Here is a 23,078-nt window from a genome sequence, read left to right on the forward strand (position 1 = left end):
TGGGTTCAATCCTCAGCACCACATAAAAATAAAATATTGTGTCCACCTATAACTAAAAAATAAATTTAAAAAAAGAGCGATTAAAAAGGCTAAGTGGGTTATGTGCCAGAAAAGTATCTACAGTTTCCCACCTCAAACAGCCTCGACAGCTCTAAAGTCAATTCATCTTGGATCATTTAGTTTATACTGGAACACTTCTCACTGACATGGTAAGATCACAAGATAACCACTGTGCAGGTGTATTTCAATTGTATTTCAAGCTCTAGGAACATTGAAGTAGTATAATTGTAACATAAAAACAATTGTTTTAGCAAGTGTTTATTAAGAATCTATTTTCCAGGCCGTATTTGCCTCTTTGAGGAGCATTGAAATACACTAAATGACCTCAAAGAACTCCTGTATTCAGGGATATATTCTGACAAATAGTTACCTATGCTTACCCTTCACTTTACTGCCATCTTAGTTCCACTACCACTCCTCTTCAAGGTCATGGCTTTCATACTGGTAATCCAGTGGACCCTTTGCAATTCTGTTTTCCTTGACCTTTATCACCATTTCTTGAACCACTAGGTTGATTCATTAAGCAGATGTGCTTTGAGTTCCTTATTAATGACTTGGGTCTTAATATTTTTTTTTATACTGGGGAATAAATCCAGGGGCACTATACCACTGAGTTATAGCCCCAGCCCTTTTTATTTATTTATTTTTTCAGACAGAGTCTTACTAAATTGCTCAGGCTGGCCTCAACTTGTGATACTCATGCCTCAACCTCCTGGGTAGTTGGGATTACAGGCTGGGCCACCACACCTGGCAGGGACTTGGGTCTTGATTCTAAATGTGATTGAAAGCCATTGTGAGGTATGAAGCAGGGCAGTGTTGTGATTAGTTTTGTATTTTAAACACATATTTATGGCTACCAAGTGGAGACCAATAAAAGGTGGCAGAACTGATACAGGAGCCATTAGGAGGATGTAGCAGTTGTCCAAGCAAGAGGCATTAGTAACATGGGCTGGTGGGTAAGAGTAGAAATGAAGAAATCGGGGCTAATTTTCTTGTCCACCACACTTTGCTGGCTGGCTCTATACTATACCTCCAGCTCTTCCTTTTCATTGACCTTAGCAGGTTTCTCCTCCTCTCTCCATCTCTGCTGATACTTTTCATGATCCTGTCCCTAGACTGCTTCTCTTGAAGTCATTCAACATATTCTCCCCAAGTTACCTATTCCCATGACTGTGAGAACCAAATCCCAGAATCATGTCTCTCAGTGAGTTTCAGACTTGTGGTAATCTCAACTTATATGTCTGAGACCAACCCCCAAAACTCAGCAAAAATTAGTGAATTACCTTCCCTCCAAGACATGTTCCTTCTTCCATTTTGCCTGTCTTGGTGAATGGATCCTCTATCCTACCAGTGCTCTGGAGGCATTCCTCAGACCTTCCTGGCCTACCTGCAGTCATCACCAGGTCTTGCCAGGTTTACCTTGGATACAGGTCTCAAAACTCTTCACTGTTCTGCTTCCACCATTCCTGGTATCTAGTTCAGCTCACATCAGCCTTCATTCTGAAAAGTCTGGAAAGTCTCCTATGTTGTCAGCTCACTTGTCCTGTTGCCCACTTCCAATCTCTTCTCCAAACTGTTATCTGAGACATCTTTTCATGGATCTGATATGCCTTACAATCCATCAAAGACTCCCCTGCCTACAGAATAAATCCCATATTTCTTTTTTTTAAATATAGGGTTTTTTTAATATTTATATTTTAGGTGTAGATGGACACAACACAATGCCTTCATTTTTATGTGGTGCTGAAAATCAAACCCGGGTCCCACCCATGCTAGGCAAGCACTCTACGCTGAGCTACAATCCCAGCCCAAGCCCAGATTTCTTATAACATGTCTCAACAAGGCCCTTCATTTCTTGCCCCAGCCTGCCTCTCCAGCCTTCTCTCTTAGAACTGACTCCCAAGACATGCTGAAATGTCTTATTTCCCTAAGTATTGTGCTCTTGCCTTCCAGGCTTTAGCTTTGGAGAAGGATTTTAGGGCTTTAGTAACTGTTGTGCCCAGGGCTTTTAGCCCAGGCAGCAGTCTCATTTGTAGACTTGACATTTCATCCAGAACAGTACCTGCTTTTCGGGGTGGGAAATTTACACTGAAAGTATGTGCCCATGTCATTGGATAGAGGACTGGTTGGACTTTGCAGATGCTCCAGCCTGAGTCTGGAAGCTGACTTACAAACCAAGACTTTGTTCTTTACTCAGGTCCGAGCGGCTCCCCCTCCACCCACACAGAACCACCGAAGGCCAGCAGAGAAGATGGAGGATGTGGAGATCACAATGGTGTGACTATGGGCTTGCCCTTTGTTACCGCTACAATCAAGGCCAGGCTTGGAGTTTGGCCCATCCTGTTGTTTAGGCACCTTTGCATGATGGTGACTCTTTAACAGAGCAAAACCAAGGCAGATTCTCTGTGACTGGGTGGCCTGGTGAACTCCTCCCATGTTTTGAATATTTTGTGCCTTTTTTTGTTGTTGTCATTTTCTATGTCATCTGTCCTACCATAGCACAAATCCTAGTGGGCCCTAGAAGCAGAGGGGAGTAGCCCTCATGCCTAACAATGGTCCGTTTTTATAGGAGATTCCAGACCAGGCCTCATTCCAGGGAATAGTCACAGAATTCTGATCATGTGTGCTCGTACACTATATTACTGTGGCCACAAGGATGTGGCAAAAATCTCATCATTCTTCAAGTGGCTTTTGCTCATCTGATTAAGTATTAATCAGATTCTGTTGGCTCCAAAAGGAAACAGAAGGAGGGATTCAGGAGAGGCTGGCTCCTCCCCGAAGTTCGTCCCCAGATGAAGAGTGAAACCATACCGGGAAAAAGTGGACTGCCCATTGCATTAGCGCCAGTTGCATTAACGCACATCTCTTCCACAACTAACAGATTTAAAATAATAACAGTGTCCTTTGTATTAATATTTATGCCATTCATTTAGTATTAGTGGGGCTAACCTGGAGGGGGCTAAACTAGTAGCCTCATCTTGCCCATCACATAGACTAATAGAAAGGAGGCTACGGCCACAGCAGAGATGGAGCTTCCAGATCTGAAATGAGCCGGTTTAATGTTCTTTTTGTCTTTGGACATTTTTCAACTCAGTTTTTACAGCATATACTCTTCTGACCAATATCTTTAGAACCTGAGTGTCTGATAAATTAAGGACACATGCCTGCTTGTTGAGCTTCTCTATCGGGGAGGTCCCTAGCACTATTTTGTTCAAAAGCTAGTGCACTGACCCAGACAGCCTGGTCGCTGTTGGTATAGACAAGCTGTCACTCATGAATAATGCAGCTCCAGGTCCTCCCTGATGCTTCCTAGGAAGGAAGAACATGTGGGCCTGTGGAGGAAACTAGCTTCCTGAGCAAGAAAAGACTCTGACTGCACATCCCACACAAGTGCAGACTGATGAGGAAGAGGAGCCTTCTGCGAGTCCCAGGAGAGCTGGGGGTGGGAGGGGTGCTCAGCAGTCTTCAGCACTGGGAACAGCGTGGGGCTCTGCTTTCCACCCATGGAAGGTAGGGAGTGTGTTACCTAGGGACTGAGGGAGGCTTGCCTGTTGCTTTTCTGTTTTGGCTAAGAAATCACATTTTTTAGAATTTAATCCAAAAGTTGTATTATGCTTTGAAAATCCCATCCCTCTTAAGAATCTTTAGAAACTTGAAATGCTCACCAAACATCCCTGTGGGATTTTTGACAAAATGTAGGGTCTGAACCGAAGAAGTTTTCAGTTATTCATTTGATCACTTCAGTAACAATACCCCTTGACTGTTGGCTATGGTTTTGGTTTTTCGCATTTTGTATACTGTTGATCTACTTGAGGTCTTCTTATGTTTATCAAACTTATTCTTAAGTTTAAAAGAGCAATTAAAAGGGTGGTTTTTTAAAGATTTTACAATTTGTGGAAATGTTACAAATCTAAAAAGTGCTTATTAAATAGAGCAGTTCAACTTGCCACCCAGTCTTCTACTCTTTCTTTAGCTAGCCAAATTATCCTTGAATTTGGATTTTTCACAACTTCAGAAAGTTGTTGAAGTCTTTTGTTAGATCTTAAAATGTTTCTTGGAAGAGCTGCTAATTTTATTTTTAAAAACAAAGTTGTAAAAATATGCCTCCTTTTTAAAAAAATAATCCCTCCCTCCAGGACATGTAACCCAGCATCACCATGCACAGGGCAGGGCTCAGAAGGAGTCTCTGTGCAGATGCGCTTTCTTTACAGTGGCTGTAAAAAATTTGTATTTATTATGTATAAAATATTGAATAATAAAAAATGGAATTAAGTTTTCCAAGTTTCCTTTTAAAAAGGTTTGGTTCAACAGGCTTTTCCCAAAATACCATGTTTCTTACAAAGATACTCTTGGGCCCTCCTTTACAGCCTTTAACAAATTCGGAGAGCAAGTAAATACACCATGGGACACAGACCCTGAGACCACTTTTGTGCCAGGTATGATATCCTGGGTCCTAAAGATGGAAAGAAATAACTAATGGTCTTTGCTTTCAAGGTTCTTTCCCAGTGGGGAAAAAAGACGGCTACATAACAATGAGGACAATATTATGAGACATGCTGGAAAGAAAGGGCAGCAGCATGCTGGTGAGCTAAGGAGGGAGCCTGGAGGATGTGACCACTGGCTTCCTGGATGTGGTCATTCTGGATGCTTCTCCCCTTTCCCACAGCTACATCCTACGAAGTAATGAACTGAGTGTGTATAAGGACATTTTATTGGTCCCAAGAAGGATATATCAAGTATGCAGCACAGGGTGGTCTCCACATACTCCTCACATCATTTCTCCCACCTCCTGGGTCCTCACCTTAATAACTGAGATCCTCAATAGTCTCCTGCTGTACAGGAACACACAGGTCCCTCAAGAGGCCTGTGTGAAGGGATGTGTGTGAGGTGTCCAGCCATAAATCTGGGACACAGAATATTTCCATCTTCTGCTTTCCCTGCAGTGCAGGCTGCTCACATTTGAGATGGCTGTTAGCACTGGAGGCTTAGTCTGTGACCAGGGGCAAAGTTCAGCTAATTGCCCCATCCCAGTGTCGCAGCTAACCGTAGGCCTCCTTCATCTTAGGAACAAGCTTGATGCGGGCAAGCCAGACTCCCAGCATATGGCTTGCAGTACTTCCTCTCTGACCCCACCACCCAGCCCACGTCCACAAGCCACACAGAAACCATGTGATGTCATCTGGCTTCAGCCCTGATGCTGTTAAATGAGTGATCCTCCCTCCAACCTGCTGCAACCCCAACTTTAAAAGAAATGGAATGAGTGATTTCGAAGAGTTTATCCAACTCTTATTCTGGATCAGTTCAGTTATTCTAAGATACAAGTAAAAATATCACACAGCAGGTCACCGTAGCTGAGAACAGACCATGTAGATAGGCTTCTTGGAAGGCAAGCATGCTCACCACTCCACCACCAACACTGTTCAGCCATGGCTGAAGATTTCTTAGAATAACAAGAAAATGAAAAGAAAATTCCAGCAATTGGACTCATCCACTGGCACAAACTGTCATGCTCCAGGTTGTAATGACATCTCAGGCTGTACTAGTCACTGCCGAGGGAACCCAGCCACAGTTTTTGGTTTTGGTTCCAGTTACTGCCCAGCCCTCTTCAAGTAGCTTTATGACAAAATCTGGCAGCTCTGAAACCGTTGCATTTGTTTTGTTCATTGTAAAGTTTTTCCTGACAGAAATATAACCAAATAATAGAAATTTTAGATTAAAAGGAAGAGAGTTAAAGTTTGTCCTGAAACCCCACCACTTGACACAACCAATTGAGTTTCCACCTAGGTTCTTCCTATGTTTGCTTTGTTCCTGACTGATCTGCCAAGAACCATATGAATGCCAAAGAGCATCTTGTTCCTGGACTATTTTCCCTTGGTCCCAGTGGCCAAAAAAAAACACACATAGTCCTTCTGCCATGTCTGTTTCTGAGAACTCTGATCTGGGAATATCTTCCTGAAGTGTTTTATCCTGAAGCATTGCAGAAATGAACCCATGAGTAGGGTCCACACCCCTTCCACACTGTACCAAACACTTGCCACAGCTGGCTGCTGGGAGGGGCAGGAAGAAATGGGGGGAAGAGACTGTGTGCAAGCCCTGAGCTATCTCAGATTTGCCCTGAGGGGCTGAGGCTCAGCCCTTCACTTTTCTAGGCCTCATTTTCCTCATCTTTGAAGGTAGGAGTGAGAAGGTAATGCAAACTTCCTAAAGTCCAAAAGGATCAAATAAGATAATGTACAGATGAGCTGAAGATATTATTTCAGAGAAAGCCTAAAACCAGAGGTGGTGTGTCTGAAGATAGCAATATTCACACATTCTTACAAGTGGGTCCATACCTTGTGTCAAGATTCCTTCAGAAACCAACTCTGTTACTCTGTCCATTCAGCAAACTACTGTACCAGGCTATGTTCTGGGCACAGGAGTTCAGCCCCTGCACAAACAGGCTCACATAAGGTGGGGGAGTCTCAAGAAAACAGAGGAGCCAGGGCTAGGAGATGACCAAGGGGTAGTAGGTACCAGAACAAGGGTGTCTGTCATTTAAGGCCTCAGATTAGGCAGGGCAGTTGGAGGTACTTAGGCCTACAGAAGAGCTATGTCACCTGGCTGATGGGGTGGGGAGAGCCTTGGAACAGGAAGTTTGACAGATGGCAATATAGAGCCTGGAAGCCACTGTGATTTGCCTCAGTTCTGCTGTGTGACCCAGAACAAGCTCCTGCCCTCTCTTGGGACATCAGTTCATGTACGTGGCAAGTGTACAGGTCATTCCAGTTTGACTAGGGACCTAAACTCAGGCAGACAGCACCCAAATGCCTGAGTACTAGAACCCCAAACACTAGGGTTGGGGGTGTGGCTCAGTGATAGAGTACTTGCCTGGCCTGCATGAGGCTCTAGGTTCCATCCCAGCACTACCAATAAAAAGAAAAGGGCTGGGGTTGTGACTCGGTGGTAGAGCACTTGCCTAGCATGTGTGAGGCAATGGGTTCGATTCTCAGCACCACAAATAAAGTCCATTGACAACTAAGAAAATATTAAAAAAAAAACAAAAACAAACTTGAGCACTGACTTCTGAAAGGCCTAGAGAGGTCTTTATCATTAGCCCCTTTGAGCACCTGCCCTGGGCATCTGTGGCCTCTCCCTCCAGTCTGCCTCTCCTTTCAGATCTGCTCCTCCAGGAAGCACAGAAATTTAAGGTGGACATGTACTCCATGAGGGCACACCATCCCACAGTGTATGATCAGGCCTGCCCCCATAAGTGGAAGGAAGGCCTTCAGGGAAGCTGGGGTCAGGGAGGCTGCCATCCCAGAGAGCGAGTCCCGTCATCTCCTGGGCTGTCTGAGCAGTCTGTGATCTGCTGAGCTGTGCCTTCCAGTGAGGCACTTAATCTGAACGGCAAGTTTCCTTCTCTCCGTTGTTCCTGCCTCCCCCTCACTTTGAAGGACACTAACCCTCCTGGCTTTAAGGGTCAGAATTGAAGAGAGAAGATGCAGGGAGGAAGCCCAGTTAGACACAAAGCTGGAATCACCCAAACTCTGGTAGTGGTGGTAGTTGTGGTGGCTGAAGTGGGGGGCACGGTGCATCACTGCCCAGGGAGCCTAAAGTCTGACATTTGTATGATGAATGCAGTCACAATGCAGGTGTGTGCAAGTGTGATCTTGACTCAACCTCTGAGCCTCATCTTTTCTCATCTGTAAAATAGGTGATAACCATATCACAAGTTGGTTGAGAGGAACAAATGAAATTACCGGAAGTACACTGGAGGCCGACACGTTAAGTACTTAGTAATGGTGGCCACTGGGACATCATTGGTTTTTTCAGCCATCAGTCTCTGGGGGGAGGCTGGTGAAAGGACTCCTCAGAGACCAGACAGCTCGTGACCCCTGCTGGCCACTAGGGACCAGAGCGGTAGGGCTGGGGCAGGGGTGAAGGGAGCTAGATTATTGAACTCACAGAGTGCCTGCATAGGAGAACTTAATGACTTCATAAACATTCCCTGAGGTTTCTCTGAGCCAGACCTGATCCCAGGGAACATTCTGTTCCCATCCTGGCCTATTTCAAGAGCTCCATGGCTTATAATGGAGGGAGGCTGATAACAAACAAGAAAGGGTAGGACCAAGCCTGGTAGATGAGGAAAGGGCTGTCAGTAGGGGAATCCTGAAGGACGAATTTTACTTGTGGGCTGGGAGGGACAAGAACATTCTGGATAGAGAAAAGCACATGCAAGTCACATTCAGAATAGCAAGGGAATGAAGATGCAGGCCAACAGGGTGACTTCCAAAGGCTAGATTTCAAGCTGAGGGGTTCTTCTGAAGGCAGCAGGGAAAATTCAAAGAGTTGGCAACTTAGAAAGTCACTTTCTCTGGCAAGTACGGGACTGGGAGGAGACAGTGAGTCTAGAAGGTGGCCTGTAGTGGCAGCAGGGATGGAGAGAAGCATGAGGCACAGCAGCCTCAGGATCTGGTACAATGAGGGGCAGAGGTCACATGCACAGATGACAGGAGGCAGCTGGGTATGGCAACCAGAGTTCAGGACTGCCGTGCCAGGAGAAGTAGGCAATCTGGGAGCAATGAGTAGATTTTGCCATTTGGCCAACACCTTTCTGTCTTCACTGACCTGTGCCAAGCCCTAGGCTACAGAAAGAAATGGGGTGCTGGGTTCTGCCCTGTGAGTTCAGCCTGGACTGGGGCATATTGTGGGGGTGAAATTTGATGCCAAGGTAAATGAAGGCCCAGGCTTAAGCTGCCCTCCTCTACCTGGGCCCTGCCTCTAGAGGAGGAAAGGGGGCCAGTGTACCAAATACTTTGATATCACTCTTGTTTGTTAGGACCCTTTCCACCAGGACCCCATGGGCTGCTTGCTCCCTTTTCAGCCCACTGTGTTGGTTTGGCCTCAGGGCCAGGTTGGACCCAAGGCTACATTTCCATGGCTCTGAAAGGCACTGGTTTGGGCTGTCCTGAGCCGTTCTTCATGTTGTTTGCATGATTAAGCGGGGCAACCTGCGTCCCTGGGCTGGCTCTGCCAAAACAGCTCTATGCAGGAGGAGGAAGGAGACCAAACCAGATTTCCCTGAGCCCCCAGCCCAGGTCTCCCTGTACCCCACAAATGCTGCAAAGACGCAAACAGACAATTTTGTTAGTCACCCTCCCTAAGTAAGTGAGGAGATACATATTTTAAAAAGACTTTTTAAACAAGAACACTGTTTTTAAACAAACAGACCAAGTCCTTCTGGGCCTTCTTCCCCATTAAATTTGGAGGCCACCCCCATCCTGTTGGCTCTGGAGCTCTGTGAAGCGGAGGGAAGCTGTTCTCCAGCCCAGGCTGTGGGGGTGTAGTCCTAGCGCCAGAGCACAACCTTCCTGCCCTGGTCCACGCTCACCACGTGGCTCCCGGAGCAGCACCAGGCCACAGCGTTGATAGCAGCACTGAGGAGAGGGAGAGTAGGGTTCAAGGGGCAGCAGGACCCAGGTCTGCAGCCTGGCTCTGCCCCCCAATATTGGACCTAGATAGTTTGAGGCCCTCTGTGAGCCCATTTCCTCATCTGTAAAGTGGGTATCTATAAAACACACGTGGAAGGATACCTGGGTGCTGTGAAGGGCTGTGGGGGTGAAGGTTTGGAGACAGGGGCTGGGAGATGTTAGAACCTGGTGTCAGGCAGGACTAGTAGGAGGGTAGTGTCTGCTCACCAGTGGGGGCCCTGAAGGCTGCTCTCCAGTTTCCCAGTGTCAACATCCCAGATGTAAAGGGCTCCATTTGAGGAGCCTGCCAGTGCATAGCTTCTGTCAGGGCTGCAGTGGCCACAGCAGAACAAGAGAAAGGGACTCAGGTAAGGACACACACAAGGACCAGGTGGGGTGTACTCGAGGATGGGAAAGCTCTCACAGACACACCTGAACACAGCTTTGGTCCAGTCAGAACCACATTTGAAGCCATCATCCCTAAAGACAAACAGGGCTGGGGTCAGAATGGAGATCACTGCCGGTCCTGTCCCCAACCAGGGGCTTTGAGAGCCCCATCTCTCTAAGGTGTCAGGTACCTCAGCAGGTCCTGGTCAAGAAAGGCAGAGAACTTTTACAGGAAAAGAGAAACACAGCTGCCCCAATAAAGGCCACAGGATCAACAGGCAGAGGCTAGTACCTGAACACCTGGCGGATATTGCTGACCCGGAGGTCGATGACCTTGAGTGTGTTATCTCTGGAGCAGATGAGCAGGTGCAGCTGGTCATGGCTGAGGCTCAGGGAGGTGACCCGGCCCTGCACAGGAATGACCTGGGTGCAGCGGGGACCCCTGAGGAGAGAGGGCTAAGGAACAGTCCCCCAAGCCATTCCTGAAAAGAAGGGACTAGGTGTGGTACCCTTCCTAACCAACAAAGTCCAGAGGCAGGTCTCTGCCAGTAACTGATCTCCCTTATCCCTCCACCCAGCTCCCTCCACTGAAGAACGTGGTCAGACTTTGATTTGAGAAGGAGCCCTTGAAACCCTTGGATCACTAAAATAAACACTGGAAGAAAAACAATGAAAAGTCTGTCTTGAAAAACTTGAGAGAAGGAAGGGCTTCAAAGGGCAGTCCCTGCACACCAGCAAGACCAGCCTACATGGGCCCTGCACTGGCTCCAGCTCTGCATTTGTAAACCATTCACCCAATGCTGGGCTCTTCTGTTCAAAAAACAACTAAAAACATTTCTTGGTTTTTTAATTGAAGCGTGGTAGCCAGGCATGAAGGCACATACCTATAACTGCAGCTACACAGGAGCCTGTGGCAGGAAGATCCCAGCCTGGGCAACTTAGCAACACTCAGTCTCAAAATAAAAAGTAAGAAGGGTTGGGGATGTTGCTCAGTGGTAGTGAACCACTGGGTCCAATCTCTGGCACCAGAAAAAAAGTAGAAATAAAATGGAAAAAGTTGTTTGTCCATCTTGGTTGTAAAGCCCAGGCAGTCAATACTGGACTGAGAAGTCACAAGGAAAGTGGCACAGCTTCCCAGGGGCGCTATGCCCCATGAAGCTGTGCCCAACAGAGGATACCAGCTGGTAGTGCCAGCCCCATAGCTTTACTCCCCCAAGGAATCACCATGACCCTTCCTGCCAAGGAGCAAGAACTCCAACACTCTGACCCCAGGTCCACCAGCCACCCACAGTCTGCCTGTCACCTGCTATCCCAGAACCGGATCTTCTGGTCATTGTGGCCACTAATGATGATGTGGTCCCCGCACACCACGTCGTTACAATAGGAAAGGACATTGATAGTTCTGGAACCTAGGGACCAAGGGGTAGAGCGCAGGGTCTCAGAGGGTTGTCAGGAGCTAGCACAGTAGACACGTAGAGATGCTGAGGTCCAAAAGGGGCAGTGTTCTCCCAAGACTAGAACCCAGATCTTCCCAGCCCAGGGCTCAGTCCACCTCTTCTTCATCTATCCAAAGCTTAAAGTCATGAAGAAATCAGATAGGGAACACCAATGGGGCACAGAGATGGATGACCTTGGAGGATTTCACCCAAAATGTCTTTGAATCCCAGAGCCACTCCCAGAAAGCAGGGTAGGTTCCCTTGTATCTGAGGGAAGGGGGGGATGGGAGGTGGAGTTGGAGCTGAGCCTCACAGTAGGCACGGCCAAGGTCCCACTCCTTCACTGTCCGGTCTCTGCTCCCAGTCACCGCCTGGTGTCTTGTTAGCTTGAATTTGGCAGCTGTCACCTTGTCCTTGTGTCCAGACAGTGTTTCCTGCCCCATCCCAAGTCTGGATCAAAGGCATGACCAAAACCCCATAATAGCACCTCCCTCATCCTAAAAAGGACCCTTGACCCTTAGGCTGCCTTCCCAGTCAGGTCTCACCTTGGACCGTGCCTCTCCCACCTTCCAGAGCTGGGTAGTCTGATTGTAAGTAGCTGCCAAAACCTGGGAGCCCTGGAGAGATGGGGAGTGTTAGAGGTCTGAGTCTAGGCCTGGCCAAAGGCAGCATCTTTCAGTCCAGAGAACTATGGTAGGGGTGGCCTTAAAGGTTCCCATGGCCCAAGTCATCAAGGAAGACAAATGAGCCTCAGGCCAGCAGGAGTGATATATGCAAGAGGCCAAGGACCCAGCTTTTGGATACTGTTACTGATGGGAGCCTCTGCCCACTGGTATAGAGACTGGGGTGTGGGGAGATAATCCCATGCCACTGGGGCAAAGTCCCCTCACCGAGGGGTCGAAGTCCACACTGGTGATGCTGCCACCAGCTCCCTCAAGGGTCTGGTTGGCCTCCAGACGACCTGGCAGGGCAGGGGGAGAGCAGGGAAAGGAACAGGTGAAATGAGGTCACTCACAAAATAGAGGAACTGGAACCCAGAGTGGGAACAGGAGTCTCTCTTAAGTTAGAGCACAGAATCATGGAGTACAGTTACAGCCTGGGCTGCAGGGGCCTCAGGGGGAAGCTAGGCATTTCCCAGATAGGGCTAGAGAAAACCAGAGAGAAGGGAATGTCCATAGGTCACACAGCAAGCCAGGCCAGACCAGCTGGAGATCTGCCTCCTCTAGGAAGCCTCCAGGGGTTGGCTCTGAGTCCCTAACCCAGTTGTAGAGCAGAGCTTAGCACAAGATGGACAGTCAATGTTTGTCTCCTGACTTCTGGCAGGTGGAGTGATACCAAAAGAGGTGATGGCCTGGTGAACCCAAGGACTTGTTCCTCTAAGGTCTGTCTCTGTAAGACTGATAAGGGACCTCCCCCTCCCCCAACAGAGGCCCATCTGCACTCAGCCCTCCCCATCTTGCAGGCCTAGGGGTTCTACCCTTCCTCGGAGAGGCATCCTCAGAGTGCTGCTCCTGCAGGGGGGTTCTGTAGCTATTGCTCACAGGAATGTTCCAGGTAGAGGCAAACACAAAGAGGCCCACCCAGGAGCAAGCTGAGAGTAGATCTTTAGAGAAAGTACTGGGTTGGGCTGCAGGGAGGGGTCCTTACCTCCTACCACATTCCAGAGGTGGATAAGACAGTCAGCCCCACCAGTGGCCAGGAGACTGCTGTTAGGGCCAAAACATACAGCATTGACTTCAGAAAGGTGGGCATCCTGTGGGGAAAGGGAAGGTTGGTGACCCGGGCCTTCCCCACATATGCTTGTTTGTGCCCCCTCACAGGCTCACTCTCAATGTGCCTGTGCACACATACAGCCTGCTGATGGCTTGGTATCCACACCCCAGGTCTCTTCCCAAATCCTGAGTTTCAAACTTAGCCCCAGCAAATATCTTCATTTCTGCCTGGTCCCCTGAAGCAGCCTCCCAACTCTGCCTCCCAGCACTCTCATTGGGCCACCTACTCTCTCAGCCTCCCATCTCCCTTTCCAGTCTATGCCCCCATTGTAAAGAGCCTGAGCAGTTCCCACCGTGGCCTGTGGAGACAAACTCCTGCTGGTCCTGGGGGTCTTGCTTGCCTGGCCTGCACTCTCATATTGGCCCCCACACATGTGGCCCAGTTCCTCCCTTACCAGGACATCTTGAGCCCAAGTAGGAAGTCGGGCAGCCACACTCACAGGGATGCTCTGGTATCACTGCTCAGGGGCACCCCCAATTGAGTGACCTCTCCTCTTCTTGAAACTGCAGGGGTAGAGTCAGGAGGATGTTCACCAAGGCCTTCTGATGTGGGGGCTTCAAGCTCCCCAAAGGTAGCAGCAACAGGAAACAGACATGGCAGTAGCAGAATATGGCCCCAGGATCCAACCAGCCCGTTCCCCAACCCAATTTACCCGGGATGGAGTGGAGAATACACAGAAAAGCACAGAACAAGGGCAGGATTGGTGGTTGCAGGAAAACTTCAGGGCTAATGGTTAGTATTGGCCTTGCCACTGCTTGGCTTTGTGACTGAATGAGTTCTTACATTCTGAGCCTTAGTTTTCCAATTGAGTGAGAGTTCCCATTTGGCCTCAGGCTGGAAATCTTGGTCCCCTGTGAGGACCTTGGATAAGGACAGATCCCTTATAAGCCTTGAAGATAGCTGAGTAGGGGTTAAAAAATGAGTTCATACACCTGGTTCCTGCCTCTGGGGCCCAAAAGAGATACACACAGACAGTGGGCACCATATGGATGAACAGACGAGGCACATACAGAGACCAAGCCTGGGCTCCAGAAGCCTGACATGAGGCTCCAATAGGCCCAACCCCTTCACATACACAAGTACACACACTTACTCTAGCAGCCCCTTCACCACATCCACACAGTGGGACAGAGTCAGAGAGGTGGCTGAGGCAGACCTGGGGCAGAACCGAGAACCACGTGCTAAGGGACTGGCTGGTAGGTGTATAGGCAGCAATCTTTCATCCCTATACTTTGCTGGAGATCTGAAGACTCATAACCTCTAGAGCCTATGACAAGAACTTGACTCCTTGAATATCAGGAGAGTTGTAATCCAGACCAACCCAGGAAAATGCAGGCAGGGAGGGACTTGACAATGGAAGTCTCTACCATGATGATAAGAACTACCAACCCCCCCACACCCTCAGCAAATGCTCACAAACAAAAGCTCCTGGGAGGCTGAGCTAGGGCATATGGGAGTGGGCAGATGAAGTGGCCTCAGGCTGGGACAAGGCTGGGGGCAGTGAAACCTAAGCTGGTTGAGTAATCTCAGAAATGCCCAACTGTACTGGGATGTCTCAGCCCACCAGGGCTGCCAAGAACTTTGGAGACCAGTGTCTCAAGTCCCTCTCCAAGGTTCCTTCACTATCCCAGGACCTAGACACCAGGGACCTACAAGAAAAGACTGAGGAGAAAAGCCTTCAGGCTGGTAAATGGAACCAGGAGAGAGCAGCCTCAATAACAAGTAAATCAAGACTTGGGGGGACTGAGAGTGTGAGCAAACATCTACATATGTTCTTATGTTCATACACACTAAGGTATTCGCAACCAAGCTCCTGTATACATATGCCCATGTCCTCATGTGTACCTACCCATGCACACACCTGTGTTTACATACATACATGCCTAGGGCAGATGAGCCCTGGGCCTTGCCCACAGTTCCCTCCTCATGACACCCTTCACAAGCCTTAAACCCCACCCCAGAGCTCTGGTCCTAGGAAGAAGAGAAAGCAGTGCATGTTCAGTGAAAATGACCCCAACTACCCCAAGCACTGTAGGTCAGACCAGTCCTGGGCTGTACCCCAGCTTCTCCCCAAACTCCTAGCCCCAACCCACCAGCTGGCCCCAAGGTCCTAGAAGAAGACAATGGCAGCCTCAGAATTCTGAGACAGCCAACTGGGTCCTCACCTGAAAGGCCTTTTCCACTTCCCACAAGCCTCACTCTCCAGGGACTCAGGCTTAATAGCCAAAGCCAGAGTCTCTGTCTGCTCTCTGATCCCATCATGTAGAGTGTGTGGAATCCTGGGAGAGAGGAATAAAGCTCAGGAAGTCCAAAGCAACAGGCCAGCCCCTCCCTGCCCAAGCACTGATTACAGTGAAGATGTGAATTCCGGGCGGGGAAGGGTCCGAGTGGGAGGGAGGATGTGCGGTGGGCACATGAACTTGCTCCTACAATCACACAGCTCTGCAAGGATCCAGTGGACCCTGGATTGCTGCTGTGTCCACCCACATGCATTCAGGGGTACCGGTGTCGGGGAGTGGGGAAGATGGAAAAATGGGCACACAGTCGGGCAACAACAGAGTACAGGAGTCAGATCCGGTCCCTCCTCACTGTTACTCGCTGATGCTCACAGTCCGTTTGGCAGCCTTCTTTAGTTCCTGGGACACCCGCGCCTAATTGGCCCTAGTGGGGGAAAAAGCATCCTAGGAGCCAGAAGATTCCAAGGTGGGGTACCAAACGCCCCTGCTTTCAGGTTCAAGCCTGATTTAGTCCATTCTCCCCAGGGGGCAGTCCCCACCGCTGACTTTCAGGCAAGGGCGAGGCCAGACTGAGGAGGCTAGTCATAGAACAGGTTGGGGCCCAGCCCTCTTACCGTTCTCGGCGCTCGTTGCGCAAGTTGCACTCGGCTGCGGCGCGCTCCTTGCGTTGCAAGAGCTGCTCCAGCCGATTGCGCGCCTCCTCCTGGAGCTTGCCCAGTGCCGCCTCTTGGTGCCCAGTGTGCACGCGCAGCACTTCGTAGGCCTTCCGCTGCGCCGCATTCTGCTTCTGTAGCTCTTCTACGAGGCTGACCTGCTGCGCCCTCGCCTCCCGCAGCTGCGCCACGCGGGCTTCCACAGCCGCCAGCCTGGAGGACCCGAAGCGCAGGCAGTGCATCCCAAAACGCTTCCATCACCGCCCAGTGGGGACCCGCCTAAGACCCCAGAGAGATCTACCCATGGCCACCGGCCAGACAGGTGGTTAAGCCACGTCCTCAGCCAAGCCTTCGCCCTCAGAGCCGTGCAGTTCGCATCCCCCAAACACAAGCCAGGGTGGTCATGGGGGAAGCTGTTGGGGCCACGCAATAACCCTACCTGGGCCAGAGGAGGGCGCAATCCCTTTCACCCTACCGGTACTCACCTGCTTTGCCGCTCCTCCAGCTCCGACTGCAGGGCATCCAAGGCTGCACTCTTCTTCACCACCTGGTAGGCCATCTGTGGGGGCAGACAGGTGGTCATGGGCACCTCTGGAAGGCTCACCAGGCCTCACGCCCCTCTCAGGCAGGAGAGGCTGGAGGGACAGAGCCTGCCACCACCTTCCATGGCCCCTTCCCAACAAGGCTCAGATGAGTTTAGGATCGTGCATAAGGATACAACAGAGGCTCTAGGCTCAAAAATCTGACTCCTGAGTTTCAATTCTAGCTGTGTTGTGCCACTTATTTTCTCTATGACCCTAGGGGTGTAGAGACCCTTGGAAAGTGAATCTCCTTAGCAAGCTTCGTTTTCCTCACCTGCAAAATGGGAATGATAGTGCCTACCTCCATAGGGTTGAAGGAATGCTGAATGAGGCAGGGGTACAGATGAGATGACCCTCACCCTACCTCCATAGAGCAACCCAGAACTATTATGAAGAAAAATATTTAAAATAATAGCAGATGATTATCTAGCATTTACACGTGCCATGCTTTATTCTGAGCACTCTACACATGTTAACTCTTTTAATCCCCATAATAACACTATATAGTAAACCCACCAGCCTCGTTTTACAAATGAGAACATTGCTACAGAGAAGTTAAATGCCTTGTCCAAAGTCACACAGCTAAGTGACAGTTGATATTTGAACTCAAGCTACCTAACTACATCATGCTCCGAGTAAAGTGTTGATCTACAGGGAGGGTTCAAGGGATGTGAGTTCTATTCCCTGCCTCTCCAACATTTGGCTTTCTTTACAATCCCTGACCAACTGCTGGCCTGCCCAAGCACAGATCTCAGAATACAGAAGCACACAAGGCTAAGAACAGGAATGGACTGTGAGAGTACTGAACCCAGACTGAGTTGTGGATCTGCCCTGAAAGCCCGGAAGTAGGGTGAGAATCATTACATATTTACCCCTGCCTCACTCCACATTCCTTCAACCCCAGAGCCAAGAGATGGGCCAGCCATGAAGATGAAATTTGGTTCCCTTCTTTCAATGCTGAGGGGTCAGTGAGAGAAACAGATCCAAGGCAAGGCAGTGCCCATCAGTGTGGCAAGAGAAAAATAAGGGCCAGACTCTGAGCACCTCTGGCGCAGCAAATACAAGGAAGGGATGGGGGTGGGGTAGGGGGGTCCTCTTATTGCTAACATCTGTTCCTGGTACTTTCTCACAAGCCCTGGTAAGGATGGATTGAGGTGCGAGACTGAGGCTGTCTACCTGCACTGATATAACTCCCTGGGTGAGGGACTGGGAAGACCCCCTGCACATGCAGACAGGGCCCCTACTTTTATAGCTGGTCCAATTTACAATGTTTATAATCCTTCTCACCACTGAGCAACCTAATCATCATCCTCGTCACCTATCACTTGCTTTCATTTCTGTTGTGTTATACCACTCAATATTTTTTTATTGGTACTTGTCAAAATTCAAATGATAGGAAAAAAATTCAAATGATAGAGGTAGAAAACAGATGAGTGGTTACTACCAGTGGTTAAGGATGTTTGGGGAAGGGTGAGTGTGACTAAAAAGGGATAGCAAGAAGGATGTCTGGTGGTGATGAAATTGTGCTGTATCCTGATGAATACAAATCTACAAATGTTATGGCATAATGTCACACCATTATCAAGTTGCAACCACAGCATCAGCTCTGGGGGAGAGGCTCTCAATTTGTCTATAGCCCCCTTCCCACACTTGTGTTGGGCAGGTGACTTGGCTTACTGTAACTGGACACATGTTTACTGGCCCATCACACTCTCCTCCCTTGAAAACTCCACAGGGCCAGGTCTGTTCACAGCTGCACTCCCTGTTCCTTGGACATAGTGACTGTCAATAAATATTTGTTGAAAGAATGAAGAAATCACAAAAAGTAGATTTCTGTGGGTGGAGTTTCAAATCTAGAATCCACCTCTCTAAGCCTCAGTTTCCCGCTCTGTACCTACAATGTAGAGGATTAACTAAGTTAATGCTTGCCTAGTGCTAAGTGCTATATTATGGAAGAGATGGTGACTTCAATTATTTTATTTATTTATTTATTTATTTATTTATTTTTATTTGTGGCCCTAGGGGTTGAACCCAGGAGTACTCTACCACTGAGCTACATCCCCAGCTCTTCTTATTTATTTATTTTGAGATAGAGTCTTATAAGTTTCCTAGGCTGGCCTCGAGCTCACAATCCCCCTGCCTCAACCTCCTGAATCATGGGATTACAGGGTGTACCACCCACAGCTGGAGATGATTTTAGATGTGATGTCTCTGCTGAGCAAGAGTCCAGTGTGCAGAAAAGAAGGCTGGGTAGAGACAGGTCCGAGAGTCAGAAGAGAAAAAGAAAGAGAAAATCCCTGTGGCCATGGGAGCCAATGAGCACACTCAAATGAACACCCACATTTAAAGGGAGGAAGGAAAGGAGCCAGAGAAGGAACTCAGAAGTAAAATCTACAGATATAAGAAGAAAATCAGAGGAAATAAGTAGGGTAAAATAGAAGCCAAGAGATGCCATTGCAGGGGACAGGCAGGGCAGTAATGCTAGGTGGAAGTGCCAAGTCCTGCCTACAGACTACATCAATCTTGGTTGTTTGTCTGCAAATATATATTAACCATCACCTGATGCTGGGCCCTGGGGTTGCCTGGACAAGGGGTGAAGAGTAGGCTCACTCAATGCTTGCAGCACTGGACTTTAGGGGATGCAGCAAACACAGGAAGTTCTGCTCACTTCCTGGTTCCCTTGACAGTATCTCCCTGCCCCAAGTCCTTGATCCTGGCCCTGCCCCATTCTTGATCCCTTCCCAGCTTACCTCACCACAGTCCAAGCAGAGCCCCTCCTCCTCCTCCTCCTGCCAATTCACCCTCAGAGTGCCTGGTGGTGAGCTTTGGTCTGAGTCAGGCCCTGACTTCTCCCTGCCAACCAACCAGAGAGAGGTGCTTATGTCCCCTCCATTCACCCCAATGCTCAAAGGCTCCCAGTGTCCCATGAAAAGCCTGAAATAAGAGCCGTTAACTTTTTCTTGAGGAAAATGGAAGCCTGAAAGCCACTCAAGGAAAAAGCAAGGACTGAAGAGCAGTCAGTGGTGGAGTGCTTGTCTAGCATAGGAGAGGCCCTAGGTTCCATCCCCAGCACCACAAAAAAATAAAATAAAAAGAAAAAAAGGAAAGAACAAATCTCAGAAATGAGCTTTCATGAGTCCTGTGCTCTGGCCTTGTGTTTCCTTGCCAAGGACCTTCCTCAAAAAAACACCTGCTAACTCTGGCCCCAACCCATTCCTTGATCTAGTCTTCACTCTCTTTCTCTTTGGAATAGGGAGCAAGATCCTTTCTGTAGGCATCAGGTAAAGAACAGGGAGATGGAAAAAGGCTAAGGAGGAAAGACAGGAGTGCAGGGTTAGGAGGTGAAAGGGATAGGAAAATTCAGAGAAAGAAGGAGAAAGAAGATTTTAAATCAGCTGGCCTGGGAGAGGGCCTGCCTCTCCAGAACCACCCCTGAGTAGCAGCCAGGAGCCATTGAGGTGCTGGGAGAATATGACCCAGTATGGGGGCTGGTGGGCAGGAGGGACTAGAAACAGGCAGCCTTTTATGATCACTGATACATATACTTACCAGAAGCTCTGATGGGTGGCAGAAATAACATCATTTGGCTTCTTATGAAGCTTCTCTGAGAACTTGGCCAACAGCTCAGCTTTTTCTAGAAGATGATTATCTGGCGGTGCAAGAGGGTGAGTTGGGGCAGAGATAGACACTTTCCAGCCATCCCCCGCCATACAAGCTAGAAAGGCTGCAGGAGTCCAGGGATGCTGGGATTGAGGCAGCTACTGGTGGATGGGTTGTGCCCCTTGCCTGAGAGTTGTTTGTTCATCTCTACAGGACCTTTAGTGCTGGCATAGACCACCATGTCACCCAGGAGAAGACCTGTTCTCCCAGGGACAGAAGGATCCCTACTTCTGGCAACAGGATGGCTGGGTCCTGCCTGATGAGGGTCCTGAAGGATGCCAGGGGCCTAGGATTGATTCACCTCTGCCCCAGACAGGGCTGGCTCCAGAGCATGATGAAACAAAAAGCTGTACTAGCCTATGACCTTCAGCAAGTCACTTCCCCTTCAAGGGCTCTAACTTCACACTAAAGTAATCCTAACTTCCCCAGAGTTGGTGCAAGTTCCCCCAGGTCAAAATAGAAAGTCCTTGAGCAATTATCCAACAGACCTTCTTAGGTTAGGTGGTTAGACCCTGGATTACACACACCCACCACCATGCACGATAACTTCCTCTTTTCAGTTCCGGAGCAGGCTCGGGGGTGGTAAGCCCAGCCTAGCTTCTCAGCTCCCTTCCCTCACCCAGTGCCCTGCTTGTCACCTTGACTGAGGTCCCTGGATTTAGCCTAGTTCTCATACAAAACCCCACCTCAGCTGTAGTAAAGGCACAGCACTGGTCCCCAGCAAATCTTAAAAAGGTTCCATTATGCCTAATTTACATAGAATAAATCTGAGGCTTGGGGACATGAACTACCCAAGACCACAGAGATAATAGGAATTTCAGTCTTTCTGATTTCAGCCTTCTGGGTTGCTCCAGACCCTTAAATTTGGAAGTCCCAAAAAGGGATTGGGGGTGACTCTTTCCTCAAACTGGGAGGTTCCCCTGTCTATCAGAGCCCTTAAGTGAGGCTGCCTGGAGGTAGGGGAGAGCCTCAGGACCATCAAGAAAAAGGCCCAGCACCTGGAAGATTGCAGAGTGATTTCCCAGGATAAGAAACAGATTCGGTCTTGGGGACTTACCAAGATTAGCTCCAGTGAGATAGCAGCAGGGATTGTGGCCAACCCCAAACTTTTCTCACTAGTTCCAGGGCAGGCTGGAACTAGTGAAAAAACTAAAACTTCCAACCCCAAACATACAATCTCAGGTGACCAATGGTCCTACACACAGATCCACTCTTGTTCATCCCATCCTGAACTGCCCCACCCCTACCCCCAACACACACTCCAGCTGCCCAGAAAGATCCAAAAGAATCTGACTTCCCAGCTCCCTTTGAAATCCTGCGGCCCCTGCTTCTCCCTCAGGCTGGGGTGTGCTGAGCACAGAGAAGCTTCGTGTGTCCCAGTCATCTATAGGCGGCAGCAGAGCCCAGATTCAGAGCTTTCTCCTTAGAGATGAAGAGTTTCACTGTTACCCTAGATCCACCAACAAGCGGCTACTCAGCCTTCCTTCACTGGGTTAGAGACTAAATGGTTTGATCTGGTCCTGGGGACCATCTGAGAGGGAGGAAAGCACAAGAGACCTGGCAAAAACAATACTCAGGGGCAAACGTTCTAGGAAACCCAGCTCGTGGGGGTTGAACCGAGCCTTGAGGGGGTATCAACAAGGATCTCTCCGCCCAAGAGAGTACTAAGAAGAGCCTGGATTGGAAGGGACGGGAATCCTGGCCATTCAGAAGTGGGGCGTGGCAGACAGGTTCAAGTCGAAAGGCCTCGGAAGCCAGAAGTCGCTGAAGCACTTGGGTCACGGCTTGAACAGCCAAACCTTCTTCCCAGGCCGGGAGCCCAGCCTCCTCAATGGCCATTTTCTAAGATGCTCAAGGGCACACTCACAGGCCGGCACCAGCTCCAGGAAAAGTGCCTTCTGCGTGGGGTCCCGCTGCTGTAGCTGCCGCACAATGTGGCGCTTATAGCCGGGTCTCCAGCCAGTGCCCTGGGCGTGGGGCTCGGTAGCAGGCGCTGCAGGGGCAGGGGCGGGGCCTCTCGGGGACTCCGGGACGTCGGGGTCGGGCGGTGGCGGGGAATCCCCGGCCGTACCAAGGGCTTGATTGGGACGGAGGAACTGAGCTCACTCCTCGGGGGAAGCTGCCGCAAGTCTGCGCTGCTGGGGCCGCACCAGAAAATTTTTGCCTCACAGGATGCTCCTCTTGCTGTCACGGGTAATAAGTTGGGACCAGAATCAAGGCCCCTGGATCAGCTACCCCTTTGCCTGTTGGCGCGCTCCGGAGGCGGGGCCTCCAAGGCCAAGTCCAGCGTTCTTCCTTGGCCCAAACGCGCCCGGACTGAATTCTAAAGTGAAGGATGCTTAGAGAACAAGAGTCTTTTTATTTTCTTCCATCCGGAGGATGCTTTGGGCTGTAGGGATCCAGGCTGGTGTCACAGATGCCATAACTCATTGCAGGGGCAGACAAGTGTTCCTGGAAGGAACGCCGCCTCGCGACCAAGACTCTCCCTAGCTGGGTTACACCCGGTCTCTTGGGTGTACGCAGACACAGGGCACCCACAGCATGACAGAAGCACAGAGGAGGAAGAGACAGAAGGGAAGAAATCTTTCTTTCTGGAGATGATGGCTTTTGAGTTGGCCAGAGGAGAGAAAAAAAGATTCTCGGCCGGGGGCGGGGCGGGGGGGGGGCAGTCCTCAGAAGTTTGACGACATAAAAATTCCCATGGGTTGAGGGCTGCTAGGTCAGGAGTCAGAACTGCCTATGGAAGGGAACAAGGTTTAGGGGCCCAGTTGGTCACAGACAGTTTAGATCTCTAAGATTAAAGGGATGCAAGCTGGGCGCGGTGGCACAAGACTGTAATCCC

At 49.5% G+C, this 23,078-nt stretch overlaps 2 pseudogenes; one reads left to right on the top strand and one right to left on the bottom strand.

Annotated features, from left to right (window-relative positions):
• LOC143390103 (F-BAR and double SH3 domains protein 2-like) overlaps positions 1 to 2,341 on the top strand; it is a 138,325-nt pseudogene extending 135,984 nt beyond the window's left edge.
• Positions 2,342 to 9,388: 7,047 nt separating this feature from the next.
• LOC143390102 (protein Atg16l2-like) lies at positions 9,389 to 21,455 on the bottom strand (annotated as a pseudogene).
• Between the last annotated feature and the right edge of the window lie 1,623 nt (positions 21,456 to 23,078).

Source organism: Callospermophilus lateralis, unplaced genomic scaffold, assembly GCF_048772815.1.
Source record: "Callospermophilus lateralis isolate mCalLat2 unplaced genomic scaffold, mCalLat2.hap1 Scaffold_309, whole genome shotgun sequence".
NCBI classification, from domain to species: Eukaryota; Metazoa; Chordata; class Mammalia; order Rodentia; family Sciuridae; genus Callospermophilus; species Callospermophilus lateralis.